The sequence below is a fragment of the Myotis brandtii genome, unplaced genomic scaffold (genome assembly GCF_000412655.1).
Source record: "Myotis brandtii unplaced genomic scaffold, ASM41265v1 scaffold46, whole genome shotgun sequence".
Taxonomy (NCBI): domain Eukaryota; kingdom Metazoa; phylum Chordata; class Mammalia; order Chiroptera; family Vespertilionidae; genus Myotis; species Myotis brandtii.
The window spans coordinates 2,228,004-2,247,602 of NW_005367587.1; the positions used below are offsets into that span (position 1 = coordinate 2,228,004).

At 36.0% G+C, this 19,599-nt stretch overlaps 1 protein-coding gene across 2 annotated transcripts in view; it reads right to left on the reverse strand.

Annotated features, from left to right (window-relative positions):
• LSAMP (limbic system-associated membrane protein) overlaps positions 1-19,599 on the reverse strand; it is a 663,422-nt gene that overhangs the window by 558,626 nt on the left and 85,197 nt on the right. The window lies entirely within an intron of this gene.

Consider the following 19,599-nt stretch of genomic DNA (forward strand, 5'->3'; position numbering starts at 1 on the left):
TGTTCAAAGGCTGTTAAATCGTGTTGTTTACCCATATCTTCAGAAAAAATCACTTCTACTGTCGTGGTAAACAACTTGCTTCCCTATTTATAATGGTCTGGCCCTCTAGCAACTTCAGCGTGGAATTATAGTTAATTTGCTTACAAACGTCAGGTGGTCATAATAATCTGGCCACTCAGTGTAGAATCTGATAGTCCTGGCTTTGTCATTCAATTATTCCTGTCATTCAATTAAAACCTGTGTGACTCCACATAATTTACTCATGCTCCCAGAAGATCAGATTTCTAATATATAAAATGAATAGAAAGGTATGTATCAGGATTGTGGTAAAGACTAAAAGAGAGATGTGCAGGAATGTGCCTGGCACAGTGCCTGTAATACTGTGAGAATGCAGTAATTGTTGCTACTACCTTTGTTGTTGTCATCATTGACATGTTGTAACTAAATATCAAAAATCCATAGATGTCTCAGTGGAGATAAAAAAAATATTACCCATTATGATTGAGGGAAATCAGCAGAATGCATCTGAGTCATGGCAATAAATCTCATGGTGGGAAAGAGGATTACAAAATCGGTCCTCCCTAACAAACTTCTTGTACAGTTGAGACACTTTTGAAATATTTCTTTCAAGTCAAGGAGCCCATCATTTTCCAATGTGATGACTTTTTTTATGTATTAACAACTATGGACACTCATATGATAGTAGTATTCACGTAAGAAAAATATTTTGTGACTAACCATAGCTTGTATATGCATATTAAAAATAGCAATGTTTACCTGTCACACAGCAGACAGACAAGACTCTGCAAATACAGATCGAAGGCTCTATTAAAATAATGTCCTTATTGCTCAGTAAACCCCAGAACCTAGGTATTCTTATGACAAGTCAACATCCCTTTTCAATTCTCCATGTCTAGACTCTCCAAAAGTGATACTACATATACATACACAATTAGGAATATGATTTGTAAGTTTTTTTTTACTCTTTCCACTTAATAGAAAGGAAATATTTCTGATAAGCTTTGTACACCTCATTATCAGTCCTCCTGTAAGAGGAGAAACTGATGTGATTACTTGTGTGGCATATGGAGGAAAGAGAAGCTAAATGATCCTTTTAGGGATCCAGATGGCCTTCAAGTAACTGAGATAATGACATTTAAGCACTTTCAACAGCAATTTTTGTTTTAACTATTCAAATCATACATAGGTAAAATGTTATCTCTATGAAAATATGTATTATTAAACTCTCAAAGTTTTTGTTAAGAACACTATCCCAATTAATTCACACAATTCAACATGGAAAGGAGCAGAATGAATATTTTTATTATGTATAAAAATAGTGCTAATGAGTATTTTTCTTGTTGGGGTACTCTTAGCTTAGAACTTAATAAATCTCTTTAAAAATGACCTGGAAAATGATTATTTTTGTTGTGTTAGTAATCTCCTGAGTAAGGAAAGAGTGGAAATAGCTCATTAACAAAACTTGCAGGTGATAAGTGGTATGGCAGGTACCATGGAAGCTCTAAGATATATACATGAACCCAAAGATGGCAGTGATATGAGTAAAAAATAACAAAATGTGATTCAGCTTAGAAATATGAAAACAAATACATCTTGAGTAAAATCATCCAATGAACAGGAGAAACCTGGGGAAAAGTAACACTAAAGGAGATCTGATGCTGATAATGGAGGACAAATTAGATATCAGTTTGCAGTGTGATATGATAGCCAAAGGGACTAATGCTATTTTGAACTGAGCACAATGATCCATTAGGTTAGGGGAGAGCAAAATAGAGAGAAATGACTTCCTTGACTCTGGTATGGCTAAGCTATAGCATAAGGCCTCTCGACATTCAAAATGTGTTGAGAAATTGGAGTGAGCACAAAGAATAACACTGATATGATTAAAGAAATGGAATGATGTGTTTCTGGGAAAAGATGAAAGAAGCAAAATATGTATTGGCTGGATAAGCAATGACAAACAGAGCTGGGGCAGCACTATAAGGCAGCATTTGAAAGGTCTCATTTTCCTCAGGGGAAAGGGCTATATAAATGTCAATAATATCAAAACACCATTAAAAAGAAAACATCTAAGAGGCTATGGATGGTGTAGCCTTAGTGTATAGTTAGTGGTGGGGCTCACTTCCTGACATCAGCTATCCTAATAGCAGTCCTCTCAGTTTGCCATGTTGTTATTGGAGACATTGGACAGATACTCTTCTTAAATCTCAGGGTAGAGGAACTTCAACAGTTGAGAGGTGTTAGTGGGAACAATTAAATTTTGTGTAGTGTCAGTGCCTTTCTTAACACTGATCACTATTACCCTGCTCTTCAGTCATAAGTAAGTTTCCTCACCCTTGTTTCCAGAACTCACATCAAATCTTGTTTTTGATCATCCATCTCTAGGAACTTTTCTCCCTTTAAGTGAAACAGTAGAGGAAAAAATTGAGGATTTGAACCAATTTATACCCAAATGCTTCTCTGTAAAATAACAGTTTAATATAGTTCTCATGCATAAGAGATGATATCTTTTTCCCCACAAAGAAGTCTTTCTGTCCAGTAGGTGGAAAGCATGTTTTGATATGGATCATCCCTGTGTCCTTCAAATAATATTCTCCAAGCTTTCAAGTGTCAAGTGCAAATATTTGAAAGTGCCCATATACCATTCTGAGCAGCTAAAATAGGCCAACATAGTCTTAGAGATTGAATGGGGTCTATTTAATTTTACATTAAAACCCCAAACAATAAGAGCATGTAACATGCTTTATAACGTGAAGCTGTGTGGGGAAATTTCCATGCCGTTACAAGGAGCCAGGGCATGCACTGTTGGAAACATAGATGCAAGAGAAATATAATCTAGCTCCCTTCCAGGGCTAACATTCTAAGACTCTATAATTCAGCGACTGTAGGATCATTTTCATGATTCAATAGTCAATATTGATGGATTCTTTCCAAAGTGAAAATGTGAGAAAGTGAGAGATAAGAAGTTGTTCCATTATGTGTTAAGTATTTACAATGCCAGGGAGACACAATTTGGGAACAAAGTGAGTGATGAAGTATGTAAGGTTAGCAAACAAAAAGGGGAAATCTAAAAAAAAAAGTCAAACCAAACTGCCGCAACCATCCGTCACTGATCTCTGGAGTGGAAGGGAAGAAAATGTGAATTTCCTGCACCTACTTGTGATCTATTTGGAAAGACAGGAAATCTTGCTCAGGGGAAACTTTAAAGAGTCAGACATCTGCTGTAGAGCAAACACATTGAAACATGGGTCACTAAAGAGCTCCTCAGTTAGAGAGAGAAGCAGGTTTGTGACCCTGAAAGTAGGCAATGCAGGCAGAGTAAGCACCCACCCTCAATTTGCCACTGACTGGCCTGAAGGGATGGATGGGGATGTGAAAACAATATAATCATCACCAGGGTCCACTTGTTATTGATATTCTAATAGTAAAGAAAGTAGCTTCTTAAGTTTCAGGTAATTTCCTCATACAAGTGCTGTAATGGAAACAAGATAGTCACCCGAGGCAGCCAGTTTAACCAAACATGGTCAGTAAAATGCACCTTGCTGGGTATAAAATGGCCTGTACTGCTGCCCACAGGCAGTCTTTATGATAAATTCAGGTCACTCGCATTTACTGATAGCAAGACTCTCTGTGTTCATTATTAGGGGCCAAACATAAGAACTATTTTAACCATGTCTCATAAATTTCTCCAGCTTTCAAGAGGCACAGCCTGGTCAACAGCCCCAAAGCCAAATGCAGAATGTGGGTCACCGTGAGCTGCACAGAGAGGCAGGATGAACCAACTTGCAGAGTCTGTTTTGGTTTCAAACACATCTAGGTAGGGATTCCTCAGTCACCTGATTTCTTCAAACAAACCTGGCTAGTTTCAATTACAGCATCACTGTATAGACACTGTGAGAGTAACACTTGTTATTTATGAGTCAGAGAGAAGCTACATACTATTTCCTTGCCATAATTTTAAGGTAACACTTTTGCAAAAAGCAATATTTTAAAATATATAACGATTTGAATTACAGAGTGACAAGCTCATCATGTAGGTACCCAAAACAAGCAAACAAAATATTACCAGGCTCCTATGATCACATTTGAGTAGTGGTACCACCATGCCTCACTCAATGCCAGGTAGTTGTACCACGTGGATTGGCTCCAAGTATTAGATCATAGTACTGTACTTGTGCTTTTAGTGTGACTCAGCTGTGATTTCATACATAGAGACAGCAGACATTCATAAATATTTGAGTGAAAGAAAGACTAAAACTGTAAAAGAAAAAGTAAATAACCCAGAATTTCCCTACGCATTTATGGCTTGTGGGACAAGAAATCTAAAGACAAAGAAGAATGACTGACTGATAGCCAAAGTGGAGTGGGGGTTGATAGGATATTACACTGCAGCTCATTGAGGACTTGCAATCAAATTCGTGAAAATCTTCAACAGAGATGATTTAATTCTACCCATAAACCTACATTAACTACACCATACTTACTAAAGAAATCTCTACCTTCCATTCCACCTCCTATAATTGTCATATCTAAAACACAACTAATGCTAACATCTAGAAAACCAACCCAAGAATACCCCAACTATAATTCTCATGCCAACTCCATAACAATTGAATGAAGACTATTTATCAAGACACAAAATGTGTCAGGGGCCTCAGAACTATATCCAATCCATACAAGAATCATACAAGGTACGTGCTATTATTCAGATGTTAAACAAGAAGAAACTAAGAGGATATGTACTTACACAGTTCGTTTAGCACACAAGGTTCAAAGACAGGCCTGGCTAATTCTAAAGTTTCTAGCAGAGAAACAATGAAAAAGAGATCCATTGGTTTCCTTAAATTCATTTAGACCCCACTCTGATTTCCATAGCATTCACTGCAAATATTTCTTAAAAGTTGCTTTAGTTTCCTTCAGACTGTGAGTGAATAGATTGCAATAACTGTGTGTATGTGTGCACATGCATGAATGTACATATTTTATTTGTTTAACAAATATCTATCAGACACATAATTCTGTGCTAGGCATTGTGCCAAGTACTATGAATGAAGTAATAGCCATGGTTTCTGCTCTCATGGAGATTACCACCTATCCGCCTGCTCTGCTTGATGAGGGGAAGTTATTTAAAACCAAATAGTAATCAGTGCTTTAAAACATGGAGAAGGTTGATTCCACTGGTTTGTAAAGGAAAATATGGAGCTATGTAAGAGATCAACCACATGCTCAAGATCAACCTTTTTATACTATTGCTGTGATTATCATCATGGTTATAGTCATAAAGTAATTTTATTATTGTAAAATTGGAGAAATTGTAATTCTGCATGGCTGTGGACCCTCAGATCAGGGGGTCATCTGGAGAAATGAGAGGAACTAGGTACCCATCCCAAGGGTTAGGACTTGGGGTACACCATTTTCCCCTTTCCTGTAAATGAACAGAGAAATAACTACCTTATTTGAATTACAATAATTAAAATGGGATATGTCCAGTGACTCTAGGGAGCAGGCAAACTGGGATAAATATTTAGTTATATTTAGTAGTAAGACTGTGTTCACAATCTCATTAATTTCCATAATTTCAGATTTTATATTTTTATTTTTCCCCTAATTTCCACATAATGTTACTTTTTAGAACTTCTGTTTTTTGTGTTTCTTTTTTTTTTTGTTGTTGTTTTTTGTTTTACCTTTGACTAATCTGAGAAAGAAAAAAAATGTTTTGTTAATACTTAGATACCTAGCCTAGGAAACCCAGAAATTGTTACCTGAAATTCATCATGGTATTGTCAGCTGCTGGTCCAGGTACTAAACCCAGAGGAGCTGGTATAATTATGTGACAAAACAAAAAAAACAAACAAACAAACAAAAACAAACAAACAAACAGAGAAGCAGAAAACAGAATGGGGATAGTAATAACTAATGATTGTTTCCTATAGATTATTCCTTTACTATGAATGTCATAGCTAGTGAATAAATTAATATAGTATGCCACACGCATAATATAAAGGAAGAATCATTTTGAAATGAGAGGAAGGAAGAAACCAATAAACACAGACAACAGGGGGAATGAGGGCATGAGTGGGGGGGATGGGAGTAATGTGGGAATAAGGACACATATGTAATAACTTAATCAATAAAAAAATTAAAAATAAATAAAAAAGAATAGGAAAAAAAGAAACTAGAAGGTATTCTACAAATCAAAAAGTCTGAGTGTAAATTATTTAAAGTAATACACATCCTAAAAGGGTTAGACTCTGGAACCTCAGTTAAAACGTCTGAAAAAAGAAAATTATCTTTTAATTACAAAAATACCATATGACCACAGATAAGCATTTCATGGGATGGGTGCTACTTTGCATTGTTAGATGTCCTATTATTGAGAGTTTTGAATTTATGTGCAGATGTATGCCCAAAGAGTTTTCCCCCCTAAAACCAGAATAGATTATTTATTTTTAATGGATTAGTTGAATCTTATTAGAGTTTTAAAACTATCTATAGTTTGCCTGAGTGTTTCTGGGACTCTGGAGCTAATTCATATTGTTATTTTCATTGTTATTAATTATCATTATGACTTGCAGAATTTTAGAGATAAAACGATCCATACAGAACATTGCTTGACACCTTCTTTTTGCAGAAGATACCGAGGACCAGAGACTATATGTGTTGCCATATGTCACATAGGTATTTAAATCAGCCTGGGAATTACTATTTCATTCAACAAATATTCCTTAAATACCTATTATGTATTGGTTTGGGTTCTACATATATCCTAAACAGTGATCTCTTGACATATCCTCAAGTGTCTCTTTCTCTCTCCCAATACCTTTAAGTATGTATATTCATTTACTCACTAGAGTAACATTAAATTATACAACAAATCCCTCTGCCCCTAAAATCATTTCCTTGACTTGATAAGTAAACTAATTAAAATAACTTGTTTATGTACAGTTTAAAAACTGTACACCCAAGTAATGCTCTTATTTATGATGAAACATTAACACAGAAAATCAACTTTCTAAAATGGCAAGAAATATCCAGAGTATTGCTGGAAGAATACAGGACAAGTACACTTTCTAATCTTGCTTAGAGCTATGCATACAACATAGAACAGTTATAGTAATAACAATCCTTCCTTCTATTCAGTCTCCATGAAATGAGCTTTGATAGCGAAGGTCACATTTTTGCTGTTGTATACAGAACTCGCCTCTTCTTTCCTAGCTTGAAGAAGCATTTTCACAGTTGGTAGGTCAATCAAATAATTGCTTCTGAAAACAAATATTGGCTCTACTTAGACTTATAGGCAGGTTAGCATGGTCAGGCAGTAACGGTGCCTGTCTTTAAAAAGGACACCAACCCTGGATGAAGGATTTGATCACTTATAACAGGATAGCCCTGCCATTCTTTCTTCCTTCCTTCTCTCTCTCTCTCTGTCTCTCTCTCTCTCTCTCTCTCTCTCCCTGTAAAATATTTAGGTTTATTTTTATTCATGGATTGCAACAATTTCTATTTTAAAAACAATGTATACAATCATCTTTAAGAACAAAAATGGTGCAGTACTAAAAGGACAATTAATGTCAAAACCAAGAGGACAGGGCCATTGCTCCATGGCCCATCCATACTAGAACCCAAGCAACTCACAGTGGATTTCAGGTAACCTTTTTTCTCCTATTTATAATTTGACATGTAGAAGTAGAAATATTGTATTTTGAGGATGCAGGAATGTGGCAATGTAGGAAAATGGAACAAATTAGAGAAGAGAGACAGAGAGTGATAGATATAAAGAAGTAAACAAGATGGAAAATATTGCTGTCCGTCACTTATTTGAGATTTTTTGCAAGTAGACTTTGAAATATTTATGTGAGAGAAGTAGAAAAGGAAAGTCTAAGATATGTAGATGATCATATATTTCAGCTTGCTTGGAAAGATGTGTTTTCATGTGCATATGTTTATATATTTTGTATGAACATGAAGAAATATATAATAGAGAATATATAAAGGTATTAAATTTAAATACTTCAAAAGGGATAGAGATAAGAAGGGGAGGATATTTATGTCTTCTTCCTACATTTTTATTGGTATAAAAGTTACTTTTGATATAAAAACAATTAAGAAAATCAGAGAAAATAAAAATTAAATGGGTGAATGCAAAATAGTCCAAAATCAGATTAATCAATTTCCTTAGAACAGCCCATGGTAGGTACTCAATAATTACTGGTGGAGCAGAAATATAAATGTATCATACCACTCAATTCTCCAGGATTTGGCATATAAAGTAACTGAGGCCAATAGAGGTTAAGGACACACAACTTTGTAGTCTATACCAATTTATCTCCAGTGGATGTACCTATAGAACACCCTCAATCCTTTTTTGTAAAGAAGGCTCCTGTTGTGGCCCAGAAGACTGCCTGAGCATCTGTTGAAACAGTTCACACAAATGAAGGAGGGATTTGGGAGTGTGGTTTTGGGGGAGGAGAATGTAAGAAAAACCTGCAATATTGCCAGTGAAGGCAGCACACCTGCTGGGTCCTACACACAATGCAATTGATTTGTTTGAATTTTGCCTTTGTTTCTTCCCTAGAACCTACCCTCTGGGGGAGGTGCCGTGAAACAAGAAAATGATCAAAAGCTCAACATGTGAAGGGAGAAGAAACAGAATGACACCTCAGCAGCATCACTGAGAAAGGGAGAGTGGCTTCCGCACCTCACCAGGGATTGCACAGAGGGTGTCTTGCTGTGTCGGGGAAAGCATCCTGAAGAATTGTCCAGAGTCAGCAGCATATGCACATATGTAAGCTATCTATCCTCTCACATTACATGTACCTCTGTCCTTTCTCAACTGACTAGAGTCAGAGCTCCTCAGCTTGGACTAAACAGACTTCAATGAGTAGAAGAATATTCTACTCATTACCATTGGAAACTACATGTGAATAAACGGCAGTGATGTACTAATTAAATAAAAGCATAGTACCCCTGTTATCTGCTTATCTGGATTGCTGCTGAAGATGTGAAAGCTGTTATTGCTATCCTGTGCCATTTCCTTCAAAAGAACTGCTCTGCCTCACAAGGAATTTGGAATTCTTAAAATTGTTCAAAAATAGTATTAAATAGAAGCCCTATTACCATTGGAAACTACATGTGAATAAATGGCAGTGATGTACTAATTAAATAAATAAAAGCATAGTCCCCCTGTTATCTGCTTATCTGGATTGCTGCTGAAGATGTGAAAGCTGTTATTGCTATCCTGTGCCATTTCCTTCAAAAGAACTGCTCTGCCTCACAAGGAATTTGGAATTCTTAAAATTGTTCAAAAATAGTATTAAATAGAAGCCAAACAAAAAGCATTATCTCACTTCCTCTCAGGGACAAACACCAATAAGTTCCTTATTTAAATATACCAATACCAGCAACAACTAAATATCATCTTCTTTCAGGCATCAGAGTGTAAAAATATCAGTGACAATGTCAGAGGTCATTTTAGCTAAACTCTTCATTCATTGCGACATGATTTTTCATTAGCTCTATAATCCGGCTAAAAGCTTAATCATACTTGGCCATATATACAAATAGGAAAGGCAGACACCTACTCCAGGAATTGAAAGAGATAGTTCCACCTGTCTTAAAAATACCTTGACTTCTCTGACATTTCCACAATTAAGGTTGTCAATAGAAGGGATCCTTTAATAAAACACATCACTCCATTCATATGCACTTAACATCAGAGTGGGGTTGGTTATCAAGGTGTCTAAAGAGAATAGAATTCTGGGATGTGTATGATGACAGGGCTGGGATGGGAAAGGAGAAGGTAAGACAGATCCAGAGCATAGGATTTCCAGTCAGGGCCAACTAGAATGGGAGCATTTCTGTGGGAAAGTAAGGGCCTCACACAGAGAGCAGTGCAGAGAGAAACTGAGGGGAACCCCAGAAGTCATGAGTGCAGACAGGAGTGGGGAGAGACCCAATGGGCCCTGTTTACAGTATCAGCCAGAAACAGCCCTGAGAATAATGGTGGCTCGTTAAATAATCTGCCTTTGAAGTTTTGATCTGTAATATGAAAATATTCTGCTAGATAAAAGATGCAGTAATAATTCCCTTACCTCCCTCTCCAGAGAATGTGGTTTGCCTCAAAGTAAAACATTCAAATCACTGAAAGTTATCTCTTTAATCTCTAAAACATGCTTTCATTTTAAAATTTTTTCTTGTAACTAATTATAAAACATATCAATTACTTATTTTCTTTAATTCATATGAATTCCATTTCTAACAAGCATCAATTGTTTTACTGTGCTGTATATCGCAGTAAAACAACTTTCTTGGGATCTCTTAGAGCCGTGGTCGGCAAACTGCGGCTCGCAAGCCACATGCGGCTCTTTGGCCCCTTGAGTGTGGCTCTTCCACAAAATACCACATGCGGGCGCGTGCAGTGTGATTGAAACTTCATGGCCCATGTGCAGAAGTCAGTTTTTGGCCTGGGCAAGTCTATTTTGAAGAAGTACTGTTGATATTAGGCTCTGTTGACTAATGAGTTTGCTGACCACTGTCTTAGAGTATGTACATAGGTTTTTTGATCCAATGTGGAATGACTCAAACCTCATCATAAGTTTATAGCCACTTAATTTCATCCCATTGTCATTAGTTGACTTGTACAAAGAAATGCCTGCTTCTTTTTTATAGGATTTGGAATTTTATATCCTATCTGGTAAAGATAAAAATATAGTTCACCTTCTAAAACTCATTCAACTCAGCTCTGTACCTTTAATTTTCCTCTTCTTGTTCTTACCTTCAAAATACATCTAAATGGCAGTGATTAGCTCTACCTCTGGTTGATCTGGATATTACACCTAAGCAAAAACATGAGGATCATGAAACAGAGATGTAGACAAACCACAAGAGAGTGAGGGTTAATAATGCCACACTCCTGGGAATGTGACTCAGTCATAACAAGGATTGGGTGACCTAACTGAGAAAATTCAGACAAAGATAAATTATATTCCTCTACTCTTGCTGAATTATTCAAAATGATAAATTAACTCTGGCTAGTTCTTCCCATTAGAATTACAGTTTGAATCATATAATTATGGTTCTTGATACTTAATTTAGCACTTTATTATAAATTGTCTTGATTTTGCTATTTAATTGCTTCATGATCACACATTTTACTTCCTTACCAGGACTGTAGTTTAGTTGAGGGCAGGGAGAACGTCTTTCCACCTAATTTGGGTTCCTCCACAGCCCCCCAGATAACCCACTGCATGTACAGGACACCCCATAATTGTAATTGAGTTGTTATATATGAATCTTTAAAATTAGACTAAAATTAAGATTGTATAAATCTCCTGCTATTATCTAGCCCAGTTACAATACAAAAATGGGAGAAGAGGAAAGGTGTGTAAGTGTAGGTATCAGGATATGATGTAACAAAGTCATGTAGTCCATATTTATGTAATTCCCTTGAAAGTTCATAGATATGAGCACATTCACAAAAACATTGGATTATACATTATTAGTGCCACTTCAGGAAATAATCAGTTGAATCTAATAAAAAGAGAGTTCATGAAAATTATTGTAAAAGAGTTTCTAAAATGCCTCAACTGAATATCCATTCAATGATTTATTTTTTTCTGAACATAACAGCTACAATATCACTCATAGAATCTGGCTGAAAAGATTATTATCAGGTTCTGCTAGAACCATCTCAACCTTTTCTTTTAACCTTTGAAGTTGGAATTCTTCAAATATCAGTATTTAAATTTAACACTGATCAAGAAGCATTTAAAGGGATCTAAGCTAATAGAATAGTCTTGTTCTATCTCCATACCCATATCCTGAACTTCAGTAACTGTCCTATCTCTTCCAGCCATAAATCTCTGATTCTTTTTAAAACTCTCCTTGGATCAAAATCCAAAGCAGACATTCCCAGGATTACATGCTTCCATGCAAACTGCAGACTTTCTTGATGCTGATCCTGTTTATACCACCTTCTTAGAAATACCTTTACCACCAGGCTTAGCTGTCTCAGGCTTGAATGTTTCCACAACGATTTGAATCATGGCTCTGCCAATTACCAAAAGTTTTCCTGTGACTCAGTCTTTGTTGAATTTGTAGAATCATAGTTTCAGTGGCTTTCCCTTGGAAACGAGAAAGCTTAAATATTTCCCTATACCTAGAATCACATAATCATAAAAAATTTTAGAGCTCAGAGGGATTGAAGAGATTCTTCAAGTTTAAAGCTAAATTGGATGTTGTATGTAAATGCAGTATTTTACGGTAGGTTGCCCTAGAATCTGCAAAAGGAGACACAAAACATGTCTAATACCTATGTATTCTCAAAGGAAATAGGACTAGTTAAACACTGTGGGCATCATCAGTGCTTTTATAATTCCAATAGGAGAAAGCCATCAAGGATGTCTATGGTTGCAGAAAAAGGGGTGTGTGTGTGTGTGTGTGTGTGTGTGTGTGTGTGTGTGTGTGTGATATTTTCTAGAGGAAAAAAGGATTGAGAACACTGAATGTATAAAGTCACACAACACTTACATCCAAATGGCATGACTAATTCCCCAGCCTTACTCTATATATGTTATTTGCTTCTATATAATATGTAATTGCCTTTTATATTTTCAAAGAATTAGCTGACTCTACTAGCTATTGATTCTATAAAATGAAATCCACTACATAAAGATAACTTGTGTTCAACACATATATGTTTTCCACATTTATATGTGCACATATATTCTGACTTTTAAGATATGAGTAATATATCCAATAAAGGAAAAACAAGATAACTCATATAGTCTGTTCTGCATATTAAGATAATTTTTAAATGAGCACTCCTGATGACTATGTAATATTATTTGAAAAGATCTTTTTAAATTGTTTTTCTTAGGAAGTCAGTTTCTTACAATGATGGACCTAATCAAGAGTTAGGCCCTTATTTAACCTTAGATCAAGATCATCAAATTGGACCTGGTTGGTGTGGCTCAGTTGGTTGGGCATTTCCTATGCACAAAAAGGTTGCAGGTTTGATTCCTGGTCAGCACACATGCCTGAGGTGTGGGCTTGATGCCTGGTAGGGGGCCTACAGGAGGCAGCCAAGTTATGTTGCACTCTAACAATAATGTTTCTCTCTCCCTCTCACTTCCTCTCTCTCTAAAAATCAATAAAAATATACTCCACATTTTTTAATTCCATCAAATTGCCAAACAAGATCACTAGGTCTGACTACCTCAATATTAACTTTTAGAATCAATGTTGAAACTATAACTTTAGAATCAAATAAAGCAAATTTCACTCATTTATCTCTATATAATAAAATGAAAAAATGATTATAGCTTCTTAAATGTAATAATTTTCAACATTTTCCCTGAAAAGTAAGAAGGTAGGTGGAGAGATCAACCAAAGGACTTATATGCAAACATATAGGCCTAACCAATGGACACAGACAACAGGGGGGTGAGGGCATGAGTGGGGGGGATGGAGGGAAATGTGGGAATAAGGACACATATGTAATAACTTAATCAATAAAGAAATTAAATAAAAAGTAAATTACCAGAATCTCTTTAACAAATATGAATATTTTGTGAAATCACCTGAAAATTAATAGAATCAAAGCCTTTTCAAGTTCAAAAAGAACGAGTATCTTGCTGAGATTACCCCAAATATTGACAATGGGTGTAGTTAAAGTAGATAATCCAAAACCATGTACAGTGGTAACTAAATCATTCACAGAAGCCCTCGTCTAGGAGATTTGAAACCATTATTCACCCAGTACATTACAAGATAATAAACATAATAGTTTACATAGAGTGTACAATTTTCAAAGAGATGGTGAAGTTTGCAAACTGAAAGATTTGTTTTAAGCCTAATTTATGTATATGCGGCATGGATTTTAGGTAAGGTTTACAACCATTGGGCCCAATTATCTTGTTCCAAAGCTAATAACATAAATAAATAATAAATAAGTTCTGAAAACAGAGTCTAAAACAAATTCATATCAGTTCATACCCTTCATTGAAAGCAACAGAAAATTTCCATCTGGGGCTAACATCAGAGGGGGAAAAATAATGGAGTGATTGGCTTCATAAAGTAAGACAAAGAATCAAAGAAATAGTTGAACAAGCCAGACTTAAGAAAATAAAATACTGGAGAGTTTCAGCAAGCTTGGAGGTAGGAATTCCTGAAGAGTCTCCTGTGCTTCCATCCTGACATGAGTGTGCCCCACATTCAAACTGAGGAGAAGAGCTGTTAGTCTAGTCCCAGTAATCGAGGTGGAGAAGCCTTCTTGGCTGACAGTCCAACTAGCACCAGGTGAAATGCAGGAGTGGCAGTTTCCCAAAGGAAATGCTACTTTTTTTTTTTAGGAATGAAGGAAAATGGATTTTGCCAGGCCAAACCCTTTCATTCAATGTAGGCATTCCCTGGACTTCATTAGTGAGCTAATGTGTGAGCATATAGGAATACAGGAGAGTTGCTGGGCAAGAACAGTCTAGATGTCTTAGGAACAAGGCACTAACCACAATTGCAAGGGCACACAAGAGGGTATGGAATAGAAGCCTATGATCCTCCCCACATTGCAAGGAAGAAAAGCTTTGTTATGCCAAATGACATCTCATAGAATTAAAAAAAAAAAGACAACCATTACATATGCTCATTATTAGAATACAATAATAAATTCACCAGTTGGAATGTTTTTTTAAAAAAGTTTGATATGAATGATGTATTACAGGAAAAGCATTCTGTCCTTATGCACACCTGTTTCTATACAAAAAAAAAATGTTTACTGAGTCAAAGTCTGTACTATGAAATAAAAATGTGAGATGTTCAAACATTTTATTTTAATGATAAGTGCCACTGGTTTTAATAACATTTGCAAAAATAGTAATAGGTACAAATAAAATTCTAAGAATGGTTAATAGAACAAATATGGATTTGAATAATGTATTTAACAATTATCCTTCTCCACCAAAGAGCATTTGGATTTTATATAGGACATAAATAAATAGTCAAGTTAAAAACTTTGGGTTTTATTTAAGTATCTGCCTATCTTCCTTTGATATCTTCACCATGTACAAAATCTCTTTAGCCATACTAAACTAAACAAAGAAAATCCTAACTTCTCTGAAAGAAAGTTTATTTGAGCCTTTTCATTGCGGTTATTTTAAAATAGTATATTCCAAATTATATTTTAAACTTATTGAGAACAGAAACTATGATATGTATTACTTTTGAATTTAGCTCTTTTCTAAGCTGAGGTATAATTATACTATATGTATAATATATTTCAATTAATTAACCCATCCATCAATATGTAAATATTTCTCCTTGAATCAAGTGGTGAAAGAATATAATTTTTGGTGTGATACAAACAAATAGGATCAAGATGCTGAAGCTCATCAAATGGCAAGAATAATAAAGACATCGACTTGGCCTCTCTTCAACATAGCACTGTAGAATCACTTTGTACTAAATCAATCACATTATACTGGTAACAAAGAATAGGTGTAAGAGGTTGACCTGCCTCCAAGTATATACACTGTGTACATGTTGCATAATCTATGCCCCTAAAAAGGTTATTTTTGTGTGGAACTGTGAAGAGTCAGGCCATAGGAAAGTAAAACACCAGGGAAGACAGCTGAAGAATCTCCTTCGGTTTAATCTGTAAGATGGAGTTTCAAGACAATATCCTGCTCAATAAACTGCAGTTTTACTTGAAGTAAACTTTTTTCTGTTTGGCTTTCTAGTGTAGTAGGTCTGGAGAGACTAGATTTCCTTGAGGCCAGTATCTTACTTCTATCAACAGCATCTCTTTCTAAGACTCATCAACTTTTCATGAAGGTGATAACCAGGATTGATAGGCAATGAGAAACAGTGTATTTTTCTACCCATAGTGATAGTTTTTGGCACTGACTACTCAGACTATTTATCACTGTTCATGTCTTTAAATGGCCATTCATATTTGTCTGCAAACATAACTGTCATTCAGAATCCTCCCCACACATATTTTTACATAAGTGAATAAAAATTTTCAAGGAAAATGGAAGAAAGCTTCACAGCATCAAAGAATTCCAGGCACATGGTCCCAGAGAAGGCATGAAGGAAGTGCCTAAGAAGAAATGCATGTGTTCATTTATTTATTTAGTAAATCACTTTCTGAGCAGCTACTGGTGTTAAAGGATGGGAATTCAGAAATGGTAAATCAATTCTGTGCTCTTAAGGGTTATCTTCTCTGCTTATCCTTAATTATGATGGCTGAGATTAGGGTATGGTTGTAGGTACCAATCAAAACCCTTTTTATTTTGCCATATCATAATATTTTTTGAATAGTCTCTCTCTCTCTCTCTCTCTCTCTCTCTCTCTCTCTCTCTCTCACACACACACACACACACACACAGCACCTTGTATTCTTGAGTCAATTTTCAGTCATCAGCATTGCCTAGCTCTTCACAAAATATAAATGGAAAGGGAGAGGGGAGGATTGATTTAATTAACTAAGTTTTGGGAATAAGGCAGATGGAATATCTTATACCTGAAACAATTACTCCTCTATGCCTTACCTAAATACTTCTAATCGGCACATTAGACATTAACAACCTGTTAAATAGCGATTGATCAGATTAATGTTAAGATAATTGAATCCTTTCCTTAGAAGAGTAAAAGATATGGACATATCCCAATAAGATCCTCTCTCTTTTTTTAAAAATGTGTGTATCTGAAGCCTTAAAATAGATAAATCACAACCCCTAGCATCTTCAAAATAGTGTCATGGATCCATTTCTTGAGCAGGGCATGGAGTATGAGTGCACTAAATACTTCATAAAATGTGAAACGAGAAATCAGGCAGCCATCCATTACAAAGACATATGAACTTGAATATATTGTATATTTTTGAATCCCTTTTATTTCCTCATTTCCTATCAAATGTACTTCTTTCTGACCTACATTTTTTTCATCTCTGAACAGGGTATTTCTTTCTCTTTCTTACATTTATTCATTTCCTTGCCTTTCCTTTCACTTCATATGAAATCTACTGCTTATAAGCAAGAGTAATTATTCACTGTTTCTCTTATCTCTGCTTCCCCACACATTCCTTCCAGGCCTAAGGACTGTGAATGTATGCCATCTCAGAACGTGCTGGTCTGCAAGCACAAATGAAAATTCTCTTAACCTAAGGACATGAATGGCAGGTGAGCGAGTGGGAGCAAAATTGCTTCTGGTGAATGCAGGTGGGCAGAGAATGTTAGCTGCCTGATAGGTTCTTTTAAATGCTGTAATAATATTTCTCATTTAATTAAAAGTTAGAGAAGGTCACTGGTAAGACTCAGAGGGATGGCACAGTGTTCTTCTGGAGTGGTGTACAGAGGGATGGAGAATGTGCCCTAACAGGTTAATACCACGCTAATATACAGTGGGATGGGACCCAAGGCAACCTAGCACTTAAAACTCCAAAAGAGGTGATTGTCAAAAGTGGGGCGGGGCAAGAGTCATGCTGACTCGACTGTAAGCCCCACTTCAACACTTTTGTTAATACTGCTGCAGCCCACCTTTATCTCAGAGCATGTATATGTAAAATACAGGAAAAGATTGAGTGGGGAAATTATGACAAATCTCCACAACTGACAGTGATTATCCAGATACTATATAAGAGATCAATTGAAAGAAAAATAATTTAGATTTGTTTAAAAAAACAAACATGCCCAGGTTAGCTGAATAGTATTTGGAGAAGCCTCGTTCTAAATCTACTTTTAAGCTTCCTCTAAAAGATAACTAGTTTGAAGAAAGCTGGTGCTAGCCAAGCAGGCTCCTTCAAACCAAAAGGAAAAACAATATTTACGATTTTATTGGGCACCTTTGATAGAATATGCTATGAGTACGGCATGGCGAAGGAACAATTAGTGACTGCTTCACCAAGACAGAATGTATGAAAAGTCAGTACTTCTATTAATGAGGGGGTTCATTTTCAGAGGATTGATTAATGCCTCCATCATCACAGACAAAAGTCAGAATGTAAGAATTGCAATTATTTCTGGAAAACATATTTATGTGTGTATAATTGTATATACATATGTATATATACATTTGTGTATGCATACATACAAATATAAGTATACACATGTATATGTGTGTGTTTATAGATGTGTATACATATCATTTAAATGAAAAAATCCATTAGTGTTGGCTGTAAATCTTCCCTACATAAATTTCAAAAAGAGACAGCATTTTATAAGATAAAACATAAATTCATAGCCAATAAGCTAGAAATTTACCACATCAGAAAAAAATGCTTATATTTTTTAAAACCTAGGTAGCTATGATATTAACATCCTAGAACAAGTACCAGGAAATTTGTGCAATTGGAAGCACATAGGTAGGGTTTAAAAACAAAGTCAATAACAAAGCTTAGGCTTAAGTATTAAAGTTTATCTGAAATTTTAAAGAAGAATATTTTACTAGCTGTGTAAGGGAATTCGCAGCTTTTCCATGAGCACAAAGAAGAAAGCAGGTTAAGAGGCAGGTCCTATGAGATGAAGGTTTTCAGGTAGGGGCGGGAGGAATACAGCAATAAACAAGCCATAGCTTCTGCCTACAAAGACCTCACAGCCCGCAGGTTGGGGTAGACAGATGCAGCAAATCGTTTTAATAAAAGGCTGAATGTGATGTACACGATGCAGTCAGAGGAAAATGTTATTTACAACCCTGGCTGCTATTTGATAGAAGCATTCTTTCCAAGGAGAGAATTGCTCTTACATTCTGGGAGACATCTTTCTGGAACTTTCTGGCAGTATTCCCTGGCAGGTCTATCCAAGGGGAGGGAGACCAAGAAGTAATAAAATATAAGAATGTGGGCTTGCCCTCTGGCAGCTCTAGAATGAAAAGGTGTTTTATAAAGTGGCACACAGAACTGGCAAAGAGGAGGAGGAAAAGGGCCAGATAAGGAACATAAAGTTAGTCTGGGGTCATGGGGAAACAGATCATTATGGGTTGAATTGTGTCCACCCCAAATCCATAGGTTGAATCGTGTACACCCTAAATCCATAGATTGGAGTCCCAACTACCAGTACCTCAGAATCTATCTGCTTTTGTTTTGTTTTGTTTTGTTGTTTTTTTTACTCTTTTATTTTTATTTAATTCTTTATTGTTTAAACTATTACATATGTCTCCTTTTTCCCCCATTGACCTTTCCCTGGCTACTCCCACCCCGCAGCACATGCCCTCACCCCATGCTGTCTGTGTCCATGGGTTATGCTTATATGCATGCAACCGCAGCACATGCCCTCACCCCATGCTGTCTGTGTCCTTGGGTTATGCTTATATGCATGCATACAAGTCCTTTGGTTGTTCTCATAACCATCACCACCACCACCCCCCGCCTTACCTCTGAGGTTGGATGGTCTGTTCGATGCTTCTATGTCTCTGGATCTATTTTTGTTCATCAGTTTATGTTGTTCATTATATTCCACAAATGAGTAAGATCATATGATATTTATCTTTCTCCTCAAACTGGATTTTGCTTAGCATAATTCACTCCATGTCCATCCATGCTGTTGGGAATGGGAAGAGTTTGTTCTTTTTTACAGCAGCATAGTATTC